Here is an 18,829-nt window from a genome sequence, read left to right as displayed (position 1 = left end):
CTTCAAATGGCAAGCACGAGTAGGAATATTGTGATGGGGGGGTTTTTGGAAATATAATCTATTTGAGCCGTTTGGAGATGATCCGCATGTTCATGCAACATCCACTTGTTGCACGACTGCTTGGATGGCCTTCGAATGAACACCCGGCAAGAGCGTCTCGGTCGGTCACTTGTTTCGCGCCTGCTTCGATTGGCGGCGGCAGTAAACGTAACAAGCTACAAGCGGTTCCTTCGACCACCAGGAGCTAGCATTTTAGTGATACGTTGGCAATCTAGCGTTAAACAAGTTGTGTGTCTCTCGTATCCATTCGGCGTGCTCGATAGCAATGCGGCTGATATTGTTTGGGTTGGATCCAGTTAGTAGTCATTAGTCTTTCGCTGTCATCGTTGCGGTGTCGACGCTGAACAAGATTCCTCATCTAACGAAATTAGTGGCGCACGCTTTCTGCAGCAGATGCCTCTCGGCTCGACGTGTCCGTTCTTCGAATCGTGCGTTTGGTGTCGGCGTTGTGTTTGTTGCATTGACGAGTCAGTTATGGGCAATTAAATTATAATACGCCAATAAAAGTGGATCATCATTAGAAGAGTATGCAGTAGACAGTGGCTGACGGGACTGCCTATCCAATCTTCGCGCGCTTATTGGAAAACGTGTCACGGGTATTCATATGCGTGTTAGATTGATGTCCGGAGGAAGTGGCTTATGAATTCACGCTGAGTGGCAGTATTAATCATACTCAATTTGTAACAGCGAAGGGAGTAAGGAAGGATAAACGTGTCAGTTGTGAAACATGTGAAGGGAAGATTTTGATTTGAAACAAGTGGAAGTGTGACCTCTTAGAAACGAAATTCAACCACCCTCAAATCGACGCAACTGGATGGAATGAATTTTCGTAAATTGTGTGATGTAGTTAGGCATTCGTGGCTATATTAAATTAAGACTTCAAGGATTACTCTCTCACAACACAAGTGAATGACAAGATGAGATGGACCACTTTGTTTGGACAGCCGTTCTAAAGTAAGTATGGCCCATTTCGGTTTTGATCTTTTTTCCCATACCTGAGAGTCTTCATCATAAATCAATCATTGGACCGTGATTCCTTGCTGGATAAACAAACCAACGACGCCATTGGAAGAGTTGCATCGCATACACGGTCACCCATTCCACTTGAATTCAATTAGCAATGTCAAGTGCCGCGGCATTTGATGCATAACAGAGCTCCGCTTAAAGATGGACATTCGATAGCGGTGGTAATTTTAAACGAAAATTTGAATATGATTGGCAAGTCAATTGTCGTAGGAGTCCTAGAATGTTGTGCCTTCTTAGTAGTAGGCTAGAATTACGGCTCGCTAAAAATAAGTTGGTGATTTTTGAAATCGGTGGGAGACATGCGTTCGTCAATAACCCAATATTTTCAGAAGAGAGTGCCTACGCATATGGAAATGTAGTGGATAATGAACCGATTGTTTGTTTTTCTTTTCAAAAAATTGTACCAGTGAGATCATTAATAAGTGTTTTCAGAGACCAGATTTTTTCAAGAATATTGATAGTAATCTGCAAGATAGATGACTGCTCTTCTTAAGTCTCAAATATGAAGCTTTTGCTTATTGAATATTTTGAGTAGAAATCTGAGAAATTATCGTTTCGCATAATGCATTCTATACAGTGTATTCTGCGATTTTTTAAATTTGGCATCTATTGATCTATACTGATATATTTTCGTTGCCGTACTGTAATATACACACTTAATTTAGCCCAGTTTTTGTTCAGTGGTTGCGGTTATGAGAGATAAAAAAATCTTCAGCACGAAAGAATTGCATCAATAAACTATTATGTACTCATGTAAATAGCTCAAGTGGCGCTTATTTTAAAACCTTACTTAAGTAAGAGAAATTTCTCATGGATACATATATTGCCTTCTTCAAGAAAAATGAAATAATGAACGCATGTGTCATTCCATTTGTTGGCAGAGTTATGGTGAAATCTTTTCCATTCCGGTCTGGAACATCTACTGGAGTGCGTCATGTTTTCAATATTTTTCTATGGTAAAGCAGATGATGGATTTATGGCTTCTTCTTAAGATTCTCGATGGGGTCTGTGCATAATCCTTGGAAGAACACATTTCTGGAGCTTTCCCATCTAAACTCTTCTTAGATTTTTGGAGAATTACTTAAATGATTCTGATTGAAAGATTTCTTGAAAATATTGAAGAATTTTCTCAGAAATCTGACCATGATTTTGTTTTTAAAACCTGTCAAGGACTTTCACAAGTATTTTTCTTTTGAACATCCTTCAAGGATTTCTTAAGAAGTCTGTCAAAAATATCCTACATTTTTATAAGAACTTCGTCAAGGATTGTCATTATAATTCATCAACAAATGTCATCAATTCGTCAAAGATTTTTCAATGAATTTATTCAAAAAACCATTGAGGATTTTTTCAAGTATTAGTTAACTCATATTACCTTCGAAGATTTCCACAGAAATCCGTTATAATATTTTTAGCAACACCGTCAAAAGATTCTTCATAAATTCGTCCAGCATTTCCTAAGCAATCCATATCTTTCACAAATATGTCAATGATTTCCAAATTAATCCGTCATAGATTATCTCTGAATCGATGAAGGATTTCTTTAGACATTTTCAATGCATTCCTTTTGATTATCTTCAAGGGCTACTCCAGAAACCAATAAAGTGTTTCCACAGAAATCCTCCCAGTATTTCCTCAGGAATTTTTTTATGCAATTTTTAAGGAAATCTACCGAGGATATTTTCTTAAGTCCTTCGAAGTATTTATCGGATGTTTTTAAAAGACTTCTTCGAAACCCATCAACAATTTATTCAGATGGACAACTCTCATTTCTTCAGAAATCGTGAAGGATTTTCACAGAGATCCATACAAATCTGTTAAAGATTTCCACAACATTATTTCGTATATTTCTTCCGGAATCTGTCAATGATTTCCACAGAAATCAGTTGAAAAAAATTGTTTAGATTTGTTCCATCAAGGATTTTCCTAGAAACCCCTCTAATATTTCTTCAGTGTTTCGTCAAAAATTTCCACAGAAATCAGTCAAAAAGTTCTTCAGAAATCCGTTAAGGTTCTCCGAAGAATCTGTTACGAATGTTGCAGAAACTGGTCAAGTATTTTCATGGAATGATTCATCAATGGTATTCTCATAAATTCGACAGGAAATTTCTCAGAAATTTTATTAGGATAACCGTCAAGAATCTGGGGCCTTCCTTAGCCGAGTGGAAATTTCATCGAGAGTTCCAATGGCGATTTTTTTGTTTTGTAGCTTTACCAGCGATTTCCGTAGTGTTTGCTTTAAGCAATTCTCCAACGATTCTGCCAGAAATTGCTACACGAATTTTTCTTGGGGTTATTCTTAAAATTTGGAACTTTTCCGTGAATTAATGAATAATTTCAACCAGGGATTCCTTATGAAGTATGTTCAGTAATTTGATTCGATGCGCTCAACTGCCTGATGAACACTAACGAAGTCCTGCATTTCATTCAGGAATCACTCTTGCAGTATCTTCCAACGATTTCTCAGTAATTTCTCAAGTAAATTGTCCATGGATTCTACTGAAGCTCATTTTTAAAATTTCTCGAAGAATATTACCCAACCTACAGAAAATCCGCCGGATATTATCCAGGGTTTCATTGCAATTAGAGATGGGCAAATTGGTCCAATTTTAGGAGCGAACCGTAGGTGACTCACTCACAAAAGTGAATCGACTCTTTTGATCGATTTAGTGACAAAAAAAAAATGAAAAATGAATCATGAAAATAAAACTAACATAACATGACGATTTCTAACTGATTTATTTTTTATATACGAAGCTACTACAGATATTTATATATGGTTAGTGCATTTGATTATGATAATTATAGCTGAAAAATGTCATCCCTGGTGATTTTTAAACTCCATTCCAAAAATTACAGTGCTAGTGAATCGTGACTCTTTTGAAAAGAATCGTGATTCGTTCACTCATTTTTGAGAGTCGGCTCTTTTGAACGATTCGTAAGTGAGTTGCCCATCTCTAATTGCAATCATTGAATCATAAAATTCATTTCGAGAGTACTGAGGACTACTTACTGAAATTCCTGGAAGAGTCTTTAACAGTTGAGTTTTTAAAGGTATTCGAAAATTAATAAACCAGTGAATTTAGAATGACTCCGACATACTTTACTTGATCAGTCACATACATAAAGGTCGAATCCCAACGCGGGTTCGTCTTTCCGTAAAATGAACAATAGATGTTTTATTCAGATTTGGAAGCTGGAAAATCATCCACAAAAAGGATGATGCGATTCCCCCTTGGGGGCATCCGCTAACAATTTCCGAATCGCAGCTTGACGCAATGTCGATAATAGATGTCGGTTTTTGAGCATTTGGTAAATCCAATTGGTAATCAGTGTAGGCAACCCATGGCTTCGTTCAGTTTCCACTATGGCATCGAAAGACACGTTATCAAAGGCACCCTCAAGGTGCGGCATATTTTTCAAATGTCCTCAAAAAAAAAAAATAAAACAAATTTTTTATGAATATAAGAAGAGAAACCTCAAAGAACACCAAATTTGTCTAAAATCAAAACTAGTTTCAACTAAAAGTTTCACTCCAAATTTTTCTTCATACTTAAAAAATATCTTTGTTTGACCATAACTTCATGAATACTCAACCGATTCCAAATATTTTTGCATTGTTTTGAAAACTATTTAATTGTTTTCAAACATCTACATCACATTTCACTAAAAATTGTTTCGAACAAGTTATCCAACAAAAACTGCACAAAAACATGATTTTTTAGCTTAGCTTAGCTTAGCTTAGACTGACTACACATATCAATGGTTGCTATTCCGTGATTGACCGAAGTCAGTGAAAATGCACAAAGAATCAACTAGAAGTTCGGCTGGGATTGGCCATAATCTTCTTCAGTGTGCATAATTCAGTGCCTCTATTTATACAGGGTCAATAACGGCGCCGGCCACGTCCTTGCAGTCAGGTGGGATTGGGGGAAGGAATGTTAGTGTGTAACCTTTGCTTTTTGGAGACCGTGTTTGCCTCTGCATCTCCACAAAGGTTACTGGGAGGGATGTTTGTTAATGGGGAGGATCATTGGGTCATATGATTCACTTTGATAAGCGATTAGACCATGATAAACAATGATTTGTGAGATATATACATGCTTATACGTAAATATAATATTTTCATTTGATATGAACAATTTCTATGTAGAGGAAAATTATGCCGACACTTGAGGTGACGAACCATTCAAAGTTTGTTGAACAAATACCTAAATGTAATATTCCTACAGCTGTCAGGACGAAAGCATGTGTTATTATATTTTACTCATTTGAAAAGAAACAAAAAACTCGATTAGTTGGGACATCATAGAACACTCTTATTCTTATGCCGACACTTACAGTGGCGAATCATCCAAAGTTTGTTGAATAAAGTGAACCTTTCGCAAGTCTACACTTGTAGTGTCGAACCATTCAAAGTTTTTTTTAATTACAAAAATAAAGGTATATAAGAGGTGTTCTGAAAAAAAAAAATGTTAAACATAAATAAATCATGAATCAGAGTTTGTGTCGACAGTGACGAACCATCCATAGTTTGTTGAAAAATCATATTTACATCCCACCATTGTAACGATTGAATGTGCAGTCATACATATTTTATAGATTAGAAATAGTAGCATGAAACGAGCTCACCAATTGATCCGTTATCCTTGACTGAGCAGCCACAATCCACTTTCGGCTTCACTCGTTTGCTCGGCTATAAAAAAGCGCTCAGGAAAAAAAAATAAGCGCGCGACCCAAAAAGAATAAAAAAAAAACTGTTCGGGCTTTCTTGACGCACTGCCCAGGAGCAAGCGTCAAGGTCGAAGGATCAAACAGAACTAACCGATCGCGGCACTTTTTCAGTTACTCCAACCGAACTCACCGATCACGCCACTTTTTCACTTACTAGACCGACGCGCGACATGTTTGATCCTGCCCTCGTCGCTTGCCCCGGGAAAAGCAAGTGTCAAGGTCGAAAGATCAAACAGAACTCTGCACAAAAACATGATTTTTTAACGAAAAACGACAGTTTTTTTTTCTAAATTTTGTCAGTTAAACAAAATTTTTAAAGCTGAAGCTGGTTTTCCTCATTTGGCAAACCTTTGAAAAGGACTTTGCAACAATTTTTAAATAATCTTGAAACAAAAATGTCTTTGCTCATGTTAAAAAATATATGCACTATTCAACTCGTAATTAAAACAAGATGCTTTAAAGGTTAAAATTTTATAGGAAACATGTTATTTTCGGCGAAAAAACTTAAATAACCCAAAAAGTTGGATTTTCTTATTAAAACATATTTATTTTAGAATAGTTTTTGTTAAAAAAAACTAAGTCAAAACCATTTTTTAGAAAAACGTGTTGTATAAACAGTTTGGAAAGAACTAAGTTTGCTTAAAAAAAATGTCAAAAAAAAAAAAAAAAAATGAAAACGGGTGAGTATTTATGAAGTTATGGTCAAACAAATATGAATTTTTGAGTAAAATGAAGAAACAATTGGAGAAAACTTCTTTTAACTTAGACTAGTTTCGATGCTAGATAAATTTGATGTTGCACAAAGTTTTCATAAATTTATTTTTTAAGATAATGATGTTAAAAGTTTCAAAATTGCTTAGAAATTAACGAAAATATGGTGACTTCACTGAAGGCCATTTTTTATAACTTGAAAATTCACCTTCAAGACGCTTACGCCACCTCTAAATCTTAATATTTTTGGCTTCTTCGAAGTTTCTCTTCTTATGTGATTTAAATTCATAAGAGCACACGAATTTTTGGTTTTAAGAACTTTTGAAAAATAAGCCGCACCCCAATGCACAAGGTGACTTTATAAAATGGACAGTCCTAACTTACATTAGATTAATCTTTAAATTCTTCGAAGAAGAAATTGCTGAAGCTTTCCCAATGAGAACTCCTTGAACGACCTCGAGGGCAGAAATAACTTAGCCATATTTGTCCGATATCAAAACCCACCAGTAATCTGTGAAGATATTTTCAGGAATTCGTCAAAAGTTTTCCAAAAGATCTGCTAAGGATTTCGCAAAGAGTCCATTGTATATCTCCACAAAATATACAATGGTTATCCAGAATTCTTCAGAAATACGTTAAAAATTTGCTTGAAAGTCCGCCATGGAATACTTCAAAGAATTCATGTGAGATTTGTTTTGCAGAAATCCAAAAATGAGTTCCTCAGGAATTCATTCTACAGAACCCTTTCAAAGAATTCCTCAGATACCTGTCAAATGTTCCTTCACAAGTTTTTCAATTTTTGTCATAAATTGTTGTTTTTCTAATGGATGATTTCAGAAACCTGTCAAGAACTTTCTCAACAACTTCTCAAGCGTTTTTTTTTTTAATTCATAAAGGAATTTTCCAAAGATCTGTTAAATTTTATTTATTTTTTCTTAAGAATTCTGACAAAAACTTCCTCGTAAATTCAATTTTCTTTACCATTCACCAAGGGTTTCCTCAGAATTTTTGTTACAGATATCCGTCAATTTAAATTTAAAATTTCTAAGAATTTTTCAGGGATCCGTGAAATATTTCTTCAAAGTTTCATCAAAAATTTCTATTGAAATTAGTTTAGTATTTCCATAGAAATTTCAAAGATCCGTCAAGACACAATTCGAATTCAAGGAATTGTTGAAATTCTTCACAGTTTTGGAGGCATCATAAATCCATCAAACATTTTCCTAGAAAGATATTGAGCATTACCCAGAACATCCATCGAAGTTTTCCACAGTGGCCTCGAGTGTTTCCCCAGTAATCCGCCTTTCATTGTCACTCAAATCCTTAATGATTTTTTAAATGTTCATCAATTTTTTTCTTAGCAATTCTTTGAAGAATCTGTCTAGAATTTCCTCAGAAATACGTCATCTTTTTCCACAGGAATAAGTCAAACATATCCTTTAAAATCCCTATTTTTTTTTAAAGAATTTCTTTAGAATTTCCGTGATATTTTTTTCAGGTTACCGTCCAATATTTCTTCAGAATTTTGTTGAGCATTTGCTTACAAATAATTTTCTCATAGTTTTGCTACTTTTCCCCGAATGTCGTTTCCCCGAACGGCAGTTTCCCCTAATAGCCCATTTTCCCGAAATGTTTTTGGTAATCATAATAGTCATAACTATACGCATTTCAGGGGTTGGATGGTCCGGTCATATGATATGTGACATCTTTGGCAATAGGTGTTTGGTCGACAATGATCAAATATCTCCTTCTTTCACGGGTAGAAATCAGAATCCAAAAACAAGATTATGACTCATGATATCATGATTCCAGCGTGTTTTCGTCTTATGAAAATACACCATGATTTGGACTCATGATATCATGAGTCAGATTGCCGTAACGCAACACATGCGTTAGGTTTTTGTAGCTGATTGCTCGGAATCATGATTCAAATGCCAAAAATTTTGAGTCGCGCATCCGTTTATGATCGACAAAATAAAAAAAAAGTTAAAAATAGCAAACATTGAGATTCGAGCCAAGAACCTTCCGATTGTGAGCCACGTACTCTATCACTCAACTACTTCGTCATCTTGAATTCAGTGTGATCGATACGAATGAGATGAAGCAAAGTGCGCCGCTTAATGTTTTCACACTGGATGTTACGCTTATGAGGAATCATGATTATGACTCCAGGAACCATGATTTGTGATCCTGATATTATGACCTAACCAATTTATGAATTTCATGATTTGTAAATCATGGTGTGGGGATCAGATTTTTATCCGTGTTGAAGTGCTTATCGTTACATTGTCATTGTAGGCGACGTTTGCACATTTTTGAACTGCATCATTTTTCGAGGAATCAGGTCATTCGGAGAAACGGGTCATTCGGAGAAATGGCATTCGGGAAAAAGGGTCGTTTGAGGAACTGGCTTTCGGGGAAAGTGACACAATCTTTTCTCATAAATATGTCAAAGATCCACATTAATCCATCTCCGATTCTCTCAGAAGGAGCTTATAAAGATAATAGTCAACAATTTCCTTTAAAACCTGCCAAGAATTACCTTAGCAATCTGTTTAGCATTTATTTAGGGATTCATCAATTTTTTTTCAGATACTCTTCGAGGATTTTCTCATAAATTCGTCAAGTGTTTACTTCAAAGGCCATCGGCGAATTTCACAGAAATCAATCGAAAATCTGTTAAGGATTTGCTCAGAAATCTGTAGAATATTCGCTCACCAATCCACCAAGGGTTTCTTCAAGGATTTCTTCAGAAATTCGTAAAGGATTTCCTCAAGAACCCATCAAGGATTTCTTAAGAATTTCACAAATTCATTAGAGATTTCAACTGAGAACTATCAATCAAGGTGTTCCACAGGAATTCATCCACGATTTCCTCAAATATCTTTGCAAATAATCTTCAAGGTTTTCTTCAGCAATTCACAGGAAACCTGTCGCGGATTTTCTAAGAATTATCATTACAATTTATTCAATGATTTCCTCAGAAATTCGTTATTGATTTTTGATGGAATCCGTCAAGGATATTCCTAAATAAAATATCTAGGATTTTTTCGAAAATGTCTTCAATAGTCCATTAAAGATTAACTCAGAAAGCCTTTTGTTGATTTTTTTGTGAGAATCTTCAGAGGAATATATGGAAAACTTTATGCAGGAATGCTTAAAAAAAGCATGAGGTAGATGGTTCGTTTGAAAAAGAAAAAATACTCGTTAGAAAATGTTTCAGGATTTCGAGAAAACCTGGGAAAACCATCTGGAGAAATCCCTGAAGAGACATAAAGATAAACCCTTGGAGAAGTTTGAAATAAATTTTTAGATTCTATTGGCAAAATCACTGAAAGGGCTCCTTAAGAAAATTCCAGTGGGTTTCATAGGAGGATTACTTAATTAATAATTCTTCTTCTTTTCGGCGTAACCGGGATAGAGCATCTTTCTCAGCCTAGTGCTCTTTGAGCACTTCCACAGTAATTAACGGAAAGCTTCCTTAATTAATTGAAAATGTTTGCATTCGTACATCATGGCATGGCGGAAGATGCCATGATGTACGAATGTACGATGTACATCATGACGGCCTCAGAAAGCCAAGAAAATCTACAATCTGTAATAAATCTATTGTATAGAAAATTAAAAAATGCATAGGTATGAATGAATGTTGCGTTACAGTACAATACTTCCTAAAAAGTAGGAAGGTTCAAACTTCGAGAGTGAATCTACCCCAAAGTATAATATTTTTTTGTGTAAAAATGATTTGTTCGATGCGGCAAACTCTTGAATTCTATTGCTTTTTCAATTTTTTTCCAGGTTTTGAATATTCTTGTATTTTCTTAGTTACTTCCTATTGAACTTTCAAAATTTCGAAAATATTTATCTTTTGAATTTTTCCATATCTTATTTATTTATTATAATTTGAATTATTTTTGCTTAGCCATAGAAAGAGTTGAGAAAATGAAACTCTCTTCCCATGATCAAATCATAAATTTGATTAGAAAAGTTCGCGTATTCAGCTGGCATACAATTTCTGAACCGGCACAAGGGTTGCTGCTGTTGCGACTGCTGCATCCATGAGATTCATTCTGAATATGCTTCAGAACGCACTGATCCAGCTATTTCAGTGTTCATCCACCCACTCTGGGGAAAATCCCTTTTGCTTGGCATAAAACAGCTTTAAAGAAAAGAAGCATAAAATTGAGCATCGGGAAGGTTTACATTGATGTTGTTTTACCTTACCCGAAGCGAAGCACGGTGGTCTGAAAAGTTATGAAATCACTCAGAAACGATTCCTCGGCTGGGAATTGAATAAATGAATAAAAACATATTGATTCATTGACTTTTTATTTTGGGGCAATTCAGACCAAAGCTGATTCATCCCTGAACAATAAAAACATAGTTATTCGTCGCATTTGGTTAAAGGCAACAATTAATTATGGAGGCAGATAACTTCAAAATTACAACCTTATACATAATCGTAACAAGTTGCAAAATAAATATATTTCGTATTGGATACATACGATGAGTACTGAAACAAAAAAGAGCTTTGCAACTACGATAATTGTCTTTATAGTTGAAGTGTTTCAAGGAGCATCACTCCTATTTTTATTCAAAATCCTTCACCTGAGTACTATTTTTTCATCACCATTATGAAACAGTGCTGAAAAGTAGCCCTGTTGGTAGGAAAAGTAGGCCTATATGTTGTTTATGTTTATCTCTTGATAAAATATAGAGTGATATGTGACGGAATCGAGCAAAGTTTTTTTTTTTTTAATTTCGTTGCTTATAACCCTACTTTTCTTCAATAAATTGAACAACATAACGGCCTACATTCCCTATTATTATTACAGCTTTCCTTGGCTAAGAAAACGCGCAACTAGGAAACAATCTTAAAATGAAGGCCGCTGGATTAAAATTCAAATTCAATCTAGTCAGGATCTGTTTTAGTTGAAATTGACAACTTCCGAGTAACTTTTCTAAAAATTGAAATACAATGAATGTACTGTCAATTTCGGCTTAACTTTTCAAGTAGGCTGAGCTACGAAAATGGTTGCGAAAAGTCCTTACTTTGCGTCAAAAACGCAAGCAGCAATTCTTTAGTAAACACGTGTCTAAAGTTTGCAAACAGACAAGATAGCTCCATTTGCTCCATTGACAAGTGACGTCAGTAATTATCCTAAGAGAAGCGGTGTACCTACACGCAATCAAACTTTTTTACACGAGTGCTTGCCGTTGTTGATGTCATGGTCTGTCTCTTGGGAAACCGAAGAAATGAGCATCGAAGTAGGCACTCATCACTTAAAAAGTTTCACATCAGATTAAATCAGATCAATTACGGAAACATTTCCATCGAAACGTCTGAATTTAATGTGAGTTAGACTCATATTGAGGGATATTTTTTCAAGACGCTTTTTTTCTACGTTTCTCGATTTGCTTAATGCATGCCTTAAATGGTTAGCATTTGTTAGTGTATTTGTATCACAGAATGCTGAGAAGAAAGTTCTTTTTCAGTTTGCATGAAATACCAGGCAAGGAGAAAAGTAGACAACATACAAAAATATGTTGTAAGGTACATCTTCGTCCGCAAGCGAAGAGGCTGCTCATGCCTACTGAGTTGTTGCAATTGCAAAACATGGCTCATCAGGTGATTCTTTGAAAAGCCCCAAATTCGAGTAAATAGAGCGTCCTCCAGATACAACGCTCGACAAAACCCATTGAAAATAATTGCTACACAATTGCTCATACTTCAGTCAGAAGTATGAGCAAAAACCACCAACAATGTTATTTTTTCGGCTCATGGACGACACGGTTCTAGGAAACCGTGGCTCAAATAGCGATAGTAGCCAATGGTTTACGGAAGAAAGAGAATTACTTCCACTCACTTTGTGTGATTCCGCGGAAATAATTCCAGCTACCTCTCGAAAATTTCTCCCTCCCGAATTTTTTGGTGTTATTTTACTTTTTCTCTTCAGGCGCGGAGATAAGAAAAAAAAACACAAAACAAAACTTGAAAATGTTCTTGCAGCCTGCTATGATTAAAAAAAAAATTGCCACAGATGCGAAAATTTCCAGTTGGATTTCAGCCAATAACTGTAGAAGTACTCATATACTGTTGAGAAGCATGCTTTGATCCAGTTGGGACATAATGCCAGACATAATAGAAGAAGGACAACATAAAAAAAAAACTATACATAACCTTATTCTGGAAGCGTAACATATAGTCAAACCTACTAAGTTTTGTTCACAGCACATTGCGGAACATACCTCATTAGATAATTCTTTCAAAACTAGAGTAGATGAAGCGTCTACCATGCCACCGCTGACTCGAGTATGAGCAAAAAGCATTCACAATACTATTTTTCGGCTCATGGAGCGGATACAGTTCTAGGTAACAGTGGCCCACAGGAATGTTTGGCCGAAATGCGATAGTTTCCAGTGGTTTACAGAAGAAAGAGATTTGGTTTCGCGGAAGCAATTTCAGCACACAAAATTTAGCTCGGAATTCCATCTCCCTCCCTGATTAATTCTGTTTAATCTTTACCTCTTCTTACCAGGTGAATGGCAAAGGCTGATAAAATCTAGCATAATTACCTATTTAATTGTGTTGCTGTTGTAGAAAAAAAAATTGCTGAATCTAATGCTGTTTTCAGAAATATTCCAGCACGTTAAAATTTGATGCTACAGGTCGCCAAAGTTGTATAAAATACTGGTTTCAAAAGACAATTTACACCGTCTTTAGCACATAGGCTGCACAGACTGAACGATCACTAACATTAGGCAACGGACCACACGAAACACCCAGTAGTCCAGTGATGAATTTTTCGTTTAGACGAAAAGTTTCCACCGACTGGAGTGGGAATCGAACCCACACTTCGTGGCACAATACGCCTAGACGACTGACGCCGCTAACCGCAAGGCCACGAAGCCCATTTAATTTGAGTTTCAATGGGGCTCTGCACTGTTTTGATTTTGTATGGCATTTTGACGTTTACTGGCCTTGTTGTTTACTAATTTCATGGAAGAGTGAAAGAGATGGACTGATTTTTGTGCAGAGCCCCATTGTACGAAAAAATTTAGATTCAATCAACAATTTCAACCTGAGAGAGAGAAGACGAGAAAGGTCACTGACAGTTGGCATGTTTTCTTGCCTTCTTTGACTTCTTCCTTTAATTGTTGGGTTGTGCACAATGGTCAGATGAACTTATTTTGTTCAAAATTATTCACATCTTGTTGTTCACTATAAAAAACATGAGAATATAATAAAAATCGATAGCAGTTTGACAACACACAACCATATTTAGGTATTCAGTTTTTTTTAAATGTAAAATCGTAGAAACACCTAGATTCTTTTTTTACGTTGTAGCAGAGTATAGAAACAAACAGTTTATTTCGCAGTACTCATTTACAATGATTTATTATTCACCAATCTTCCTGTCACATCTCTCGGGCATGGCCTACTCTATCTCATGACACAACGCTATACTACATCTCTCCTTTTCTCTATAATTTGAAAACAATAGCAAAACGTAATAGATAACAATGGGAATAAGCTAGCTTCAATAGTCCTCAGTGATATTTTCTTCATAATGTACAAAAATCCGTAATAAATTGTGTTTGAAGATTTGTTGTTCGAATCACTGTTGATCTCCGCCAGAAACATCTTATTTTACCATCCTCATCTGTTTCCTTATATTTCCATCGTCTTTGATTTCTAAGGCGTACCTCAACACGGTTCATGTTTGTTTGATACCTAAATAAAAATATATTAAAATCTGTTTTTAAATAATATTTAAGTTATCAATAGCATACTTAGCTACATTCTGACATCTCGTTTTTCTTATAACATTCAATAGTGAAACATACTTTTTGTATTCACCACCAATATTACCAACCAAACCTTTCCTTTAATCGGTCTACGATTCTTTCTTGAGCTTTCGTCCATTATTCTTTCTTGAATGTTATGATATTCCTTTCAATTTAAGTTTAACATTTCAGGCTCCATTCAACTTCAGGAACTAAAGAAAAATAATTTAAAGATATAAATATGATGTTAAAAGACATAGTAGATGTGGCTGTAGTTCTACTACCATAGTATCACAAGGTTTTTTTTTTTTAATAAAAATTGCAAATGTAAGAGTTTCAATAATTTCGTGGTATACTGGACTTTCAAATGAACCAAGGCAAGCCACCTACAATTCTCGAAAACCTATTCTAACAGACTCAAGTCAAAAAAGTATATAAACTTACTTTATCGATTCTACGTGTTTCGCAGACGAAATTCTACACGTTGCGCTCTGAACCAACTCGATTTTTCACTTTTAAAACGTTTAATTTCCGGATTTACAAAACGACGAAAGTAAGATTCTCAACTTTCGCAACCTAACCACTACTTTCGCCGCCCCGCTGTATGGAGAGACAAAGTGACTTAACCACGAATCAAAACAAAACACTACTTGAGCCGATTTTACACTGGTAGAAAAACGTCGAAAGTAACTGAATAAATCGGCTTATCATTTTGTAATATTTTTTTTGTGGGAAATAACAGGAACTCCCTAGTTTTTGAACGCGAGCTTAATGTATGCAAAATTTAAGCGATGTACACGGCGAAAAAAAAATTAAAAAGTTGATTAATTTTAAAACAGTTTTAAAAGACAGGTTGTGATTCTTCTGAATTAATTTTCTCAAAACCATATGAAAGTTACTTACGTCGATTTGAAAAAGTAATCGAGAATTGGACTTTTCTATTGCATAATGAAACCTTTTGTTTTCATTGCACATCCCTTTACCGTAGATGGACCGAAGACATTCTTCCTTCATCTCATAGTAGACTGGATTGCCAAATGGACTGAGATGGATCTCCTACATCTGGTCTTTCATAGAACAGACTGAAACATTTTGTTTTCTTTGCATATCCGTCAGGATTTGAACCAATAATCTTTTGACTGAGAGCCACGTTCTCAACACACAATCGTGTTTTTCTAGAAACGGGCCGGATGATTCGTTTTATTCCTTCTGTCATCTTTTGAACAGGTCCGAATTTCTACGACATGGACCAGGATTTTTTTTATCCTCTTCATTTCTTATGGAGAAGTAGACCAGAATCATTTTTAATGTTCTCTTTACTCTCTACTTTTTTTTTCTAAGAGCGGACCGGACGATTTGTTTTACTCCTTCATTTCATTTCAGAAATGGGCCGAATATCCACAATCTCCCTTCGTTCTTGTTACAGAAACGGACCAGGTTTTCTATCCTCTTCGTTTCTTACGGAGAAGTAGACCGGAATTACTTGATGTATTCCCTTTACTCTCTACTTATCAACAAGGATTTGGAACTACGCTTATCTATCCAAAACATATGGATTTTACCAATTATTACATGCTGATTATTTTAGGTGTAGACTGTTCATTATATTCCTTCATTTCATTCTAGAAATGGACCGAATGTTCCTTTTTTTTTTACTCTGTCTTCATAGTTCCTTTGATCAACTTGAGATTTTTCATTTAAATCCGACTCATCTGCCGTGAATCGCTGTATTTTCTATTCAGATTTAATATTTAATTTTGTTTAACATATGTGTTTGCATAAATTCATTAGACTACAGTGTTTGTTCCGCTTGCACATCATTGAGTTTTTCTGCAACTATAGTTTAGTCTTTTGACAAACTTATAATTCAATTTGCTTTGAGCTATCAATACTCCTAATTGAAAGCTTTTTTTTATTAACATTATTAAATCTAGTTTAAACTTTAAACATTTACTCCACTTTCCTGAAAATTTATATTTTATAAGTCCAAAAACTACAGATACTTGAGGAAAACTAAACATAAAAACTGAAATGTTTAATTTAAGACAAATGATCTGTCCGTTGGACTACAAACTTTTAAATCCATGACATTTATAAATTATTATTATCATTATATCAAAACCATTTAATTTACTGTGTACTCTTATTTGTGATTCTGCATTCCCAATTAATTTTGACCTGTCTCTTCAACTTAATGACATTTATTTATTAAGTGCCGTGCTCTTTTTGTCTGCTATTGCATAAATATCTATAACGTATGACACGCACGATAATAAATAATGCCCAAAAAGTATAGACTTTTCATACACAACTTCTTGTGATGAATATACAATTTAGCATCCATTCAATCAATTTAAGATGTGGACCACTGGTTAAAAATTACTAATTAAATATCGTCAATGAAAATCTTGCTGGATAATAGACCATTTTTATCAAACCTTACGTCCATTTATTTTTCTTCAGCAGACGATTATTTTAAATAACTTTTGAAGCATTAAAATTTTATTTATATGCATTTCTGATTTTCTTACATTTTTTTTAAATAGTGATTTCACCACATTATGAGCTACACATCGTAGTACGGCACAGTAGTTTCCACCCTAAAGATAATATCAAATCAAATGAATACTTTTACTAAATAAAGAACATGTTGCTCCAGAAAGATAATAATAATTACATTTATTCAAAATGAAAACAATATAAAGTTTATATAAATATACAATTGTTATTAAATTTATCTGCAAGTTCGATCATTACAGCAATCAGATCACTATGTATGGATTTTTTTTCATATGCTTGTAATAAAAGGACAGTCAGACTAAAAATAGCTCCTTGCCAAAGGTAGTAAAATCAAGAATTTGAAGCACAGAAAACACTATAAACACACTATTCCTCTATACTTAAGAAATAAAATCATTACTATTCTGATTAGTTATCCTATTTTCAAGAAATTTGTGACTGAGCGTAGAGAGTTCAATCATTGGAATGCAAATTTCGATATCGCCGTTGGGCTCTAAGTGGTACAAGCTAAATATTAGAGAAGTTATTTTCTGTACTATTTTGTTGTTGTACTGTTGGTATTTCAGAATGATTTAAACAGTCAATACCTTATGGAAAATTCATTATGGCAAATATTGTTCCAGGAACATCTTTATGAAATACTTTTTTTTTAAAATTAGATCAAAGTAGCTCTGACTAACCCAGTACCCATCTATAAACACTGTATTTTCTTTACACATGCTGTCAAACAAAAAGTATCTAGCAAGTTTTGATAACATACAAATAACAAGTTTTAACGACACACAATCTACACAGTTAACTCATTGTCAGTTGGCTCCTCATACATCCTCACGATGTTTTTTTTTTAATTAAATTTGAATCGTGTTTCTGTATTTCGTACTGTCACGATTTTCTCTTCATATTGTATTGACATTATCTTACCAGAATCCTTACGCTTCTGTCCAACCAATCAAAACTGTAGATTCACTTGGTTCGATCTGTTGAACCATTCAAACCGGGATATAAAACTTAAACTCGATCATAGCTTGATCTTTCTTCTCCATAAAACCGTCCTCAAATTCAATCCTTCTTCTCCATAAAACCGTCCTCTTGATTGTTCTTTAAATTAGGATACATCTTCTCGTAGTACTGTATACACTTTTATCATCGTTTTCTGCACTTTTCGTCAACAATTATCGCATGAAAGTAAACCGAGGAACTCTTTTTTTTTTTAATCTTCGTCGCCAATGTAGCAGAGTATAGAAACAAACAGTTTATTTCGCAGTACTCATTTACAATGATTTATTATTCACCAATCTTCCTGTCACATCTCTCGGGCATGGCCTACTCTATCTCATGACACAACACTATACTACATACGTTTACTTGAATTTTGATGGCTTTGCAGGTTCTGCCCTTCGAATGTGCGGGTTTTCCAGTGACAGTAAGTGACAGGTTCCTGATTTTGCCCCATTACCCCGAATGCCATTTCCCCGAATGACATCACCCCGAATGCTATTTCCTCGAATTTACAATAACCTTGACATTATGACATTGATGACAATTCCTCATGGTATTTGGATGGTATTAATGGCATTCGGGGTAATGGTATTCAGGATAATGGGGTAGAATCCTCCATACATAATTCTTCGTATCTCATATACGGCGAAACGCAATACTTTGCTAAATCATCAAAAAATAACTTATAAGCATAGAGAGTAATATAAACATTGTTGATAAGTATGAATCGTTTAACACTTGAAGTTTGAATTCTATGACAAATTAAGTAAATAAATTGCCATACAAGCTTGTAAACTTGCATACAAGTTGGCTGAAATCGTCAAATTCTGCATTTTCAACAGCCAATATCTACAAAAACTAGGCATGCTATGATATTTTTGATAACGACAATAGATTCAGCAATCCTAAATTAAGTAAATAGCGAAATTTTAGTGCTTGAGACAAAATTTCGTCCCGTAGTGTCATTATGCACTTCATTAAAGTGGCTTTT

General features: G+C 34.8%; 1 protein-coding gene across 2 annotated transcripts in view; it reads left to right on the top strand.

Annotated features, from left to right (window-relative positions):
• Positions 1-211: 211 nt before the first annotated feature.
• Positions 212-18,829, top strand: part of LOC5576812 (pyrokinin-1 receptor) — a 351,135-nt gene continuing 332,517 nt past the window's right edge. For both annotated transcript variants that reach the window (XM_021838770.1, XM_021838769.1), the window contains exon 1: positions 212-1,014. The gene's annotated coding sequence lies outside the window, so the exon portion shown is untranslated. The remainder of the gene's footprint in view (positions 1,015-18,829) is intronic.

Source organism: Aedes aegypti, chromosome 1 (assembly GCF_002204515.2).
Source record: "Aedes aegypti strain LVP_AGWG chromosome 1, AaegL5.0 Primary Assembly, whole genome shotgun sequence".
Taxonomy (NCBI): domain Eukaryota; kingdom Metazoa; phylum Arthropoda; class Insecta; order Diptera; family Culicidae; genus Aedes; species Aedes aegypti.
The sequence above is the reverse complement of the archived record's forward strand: the minus strand, read 5'-3'. Positions and strand labels throughout refer to the sequence as shown.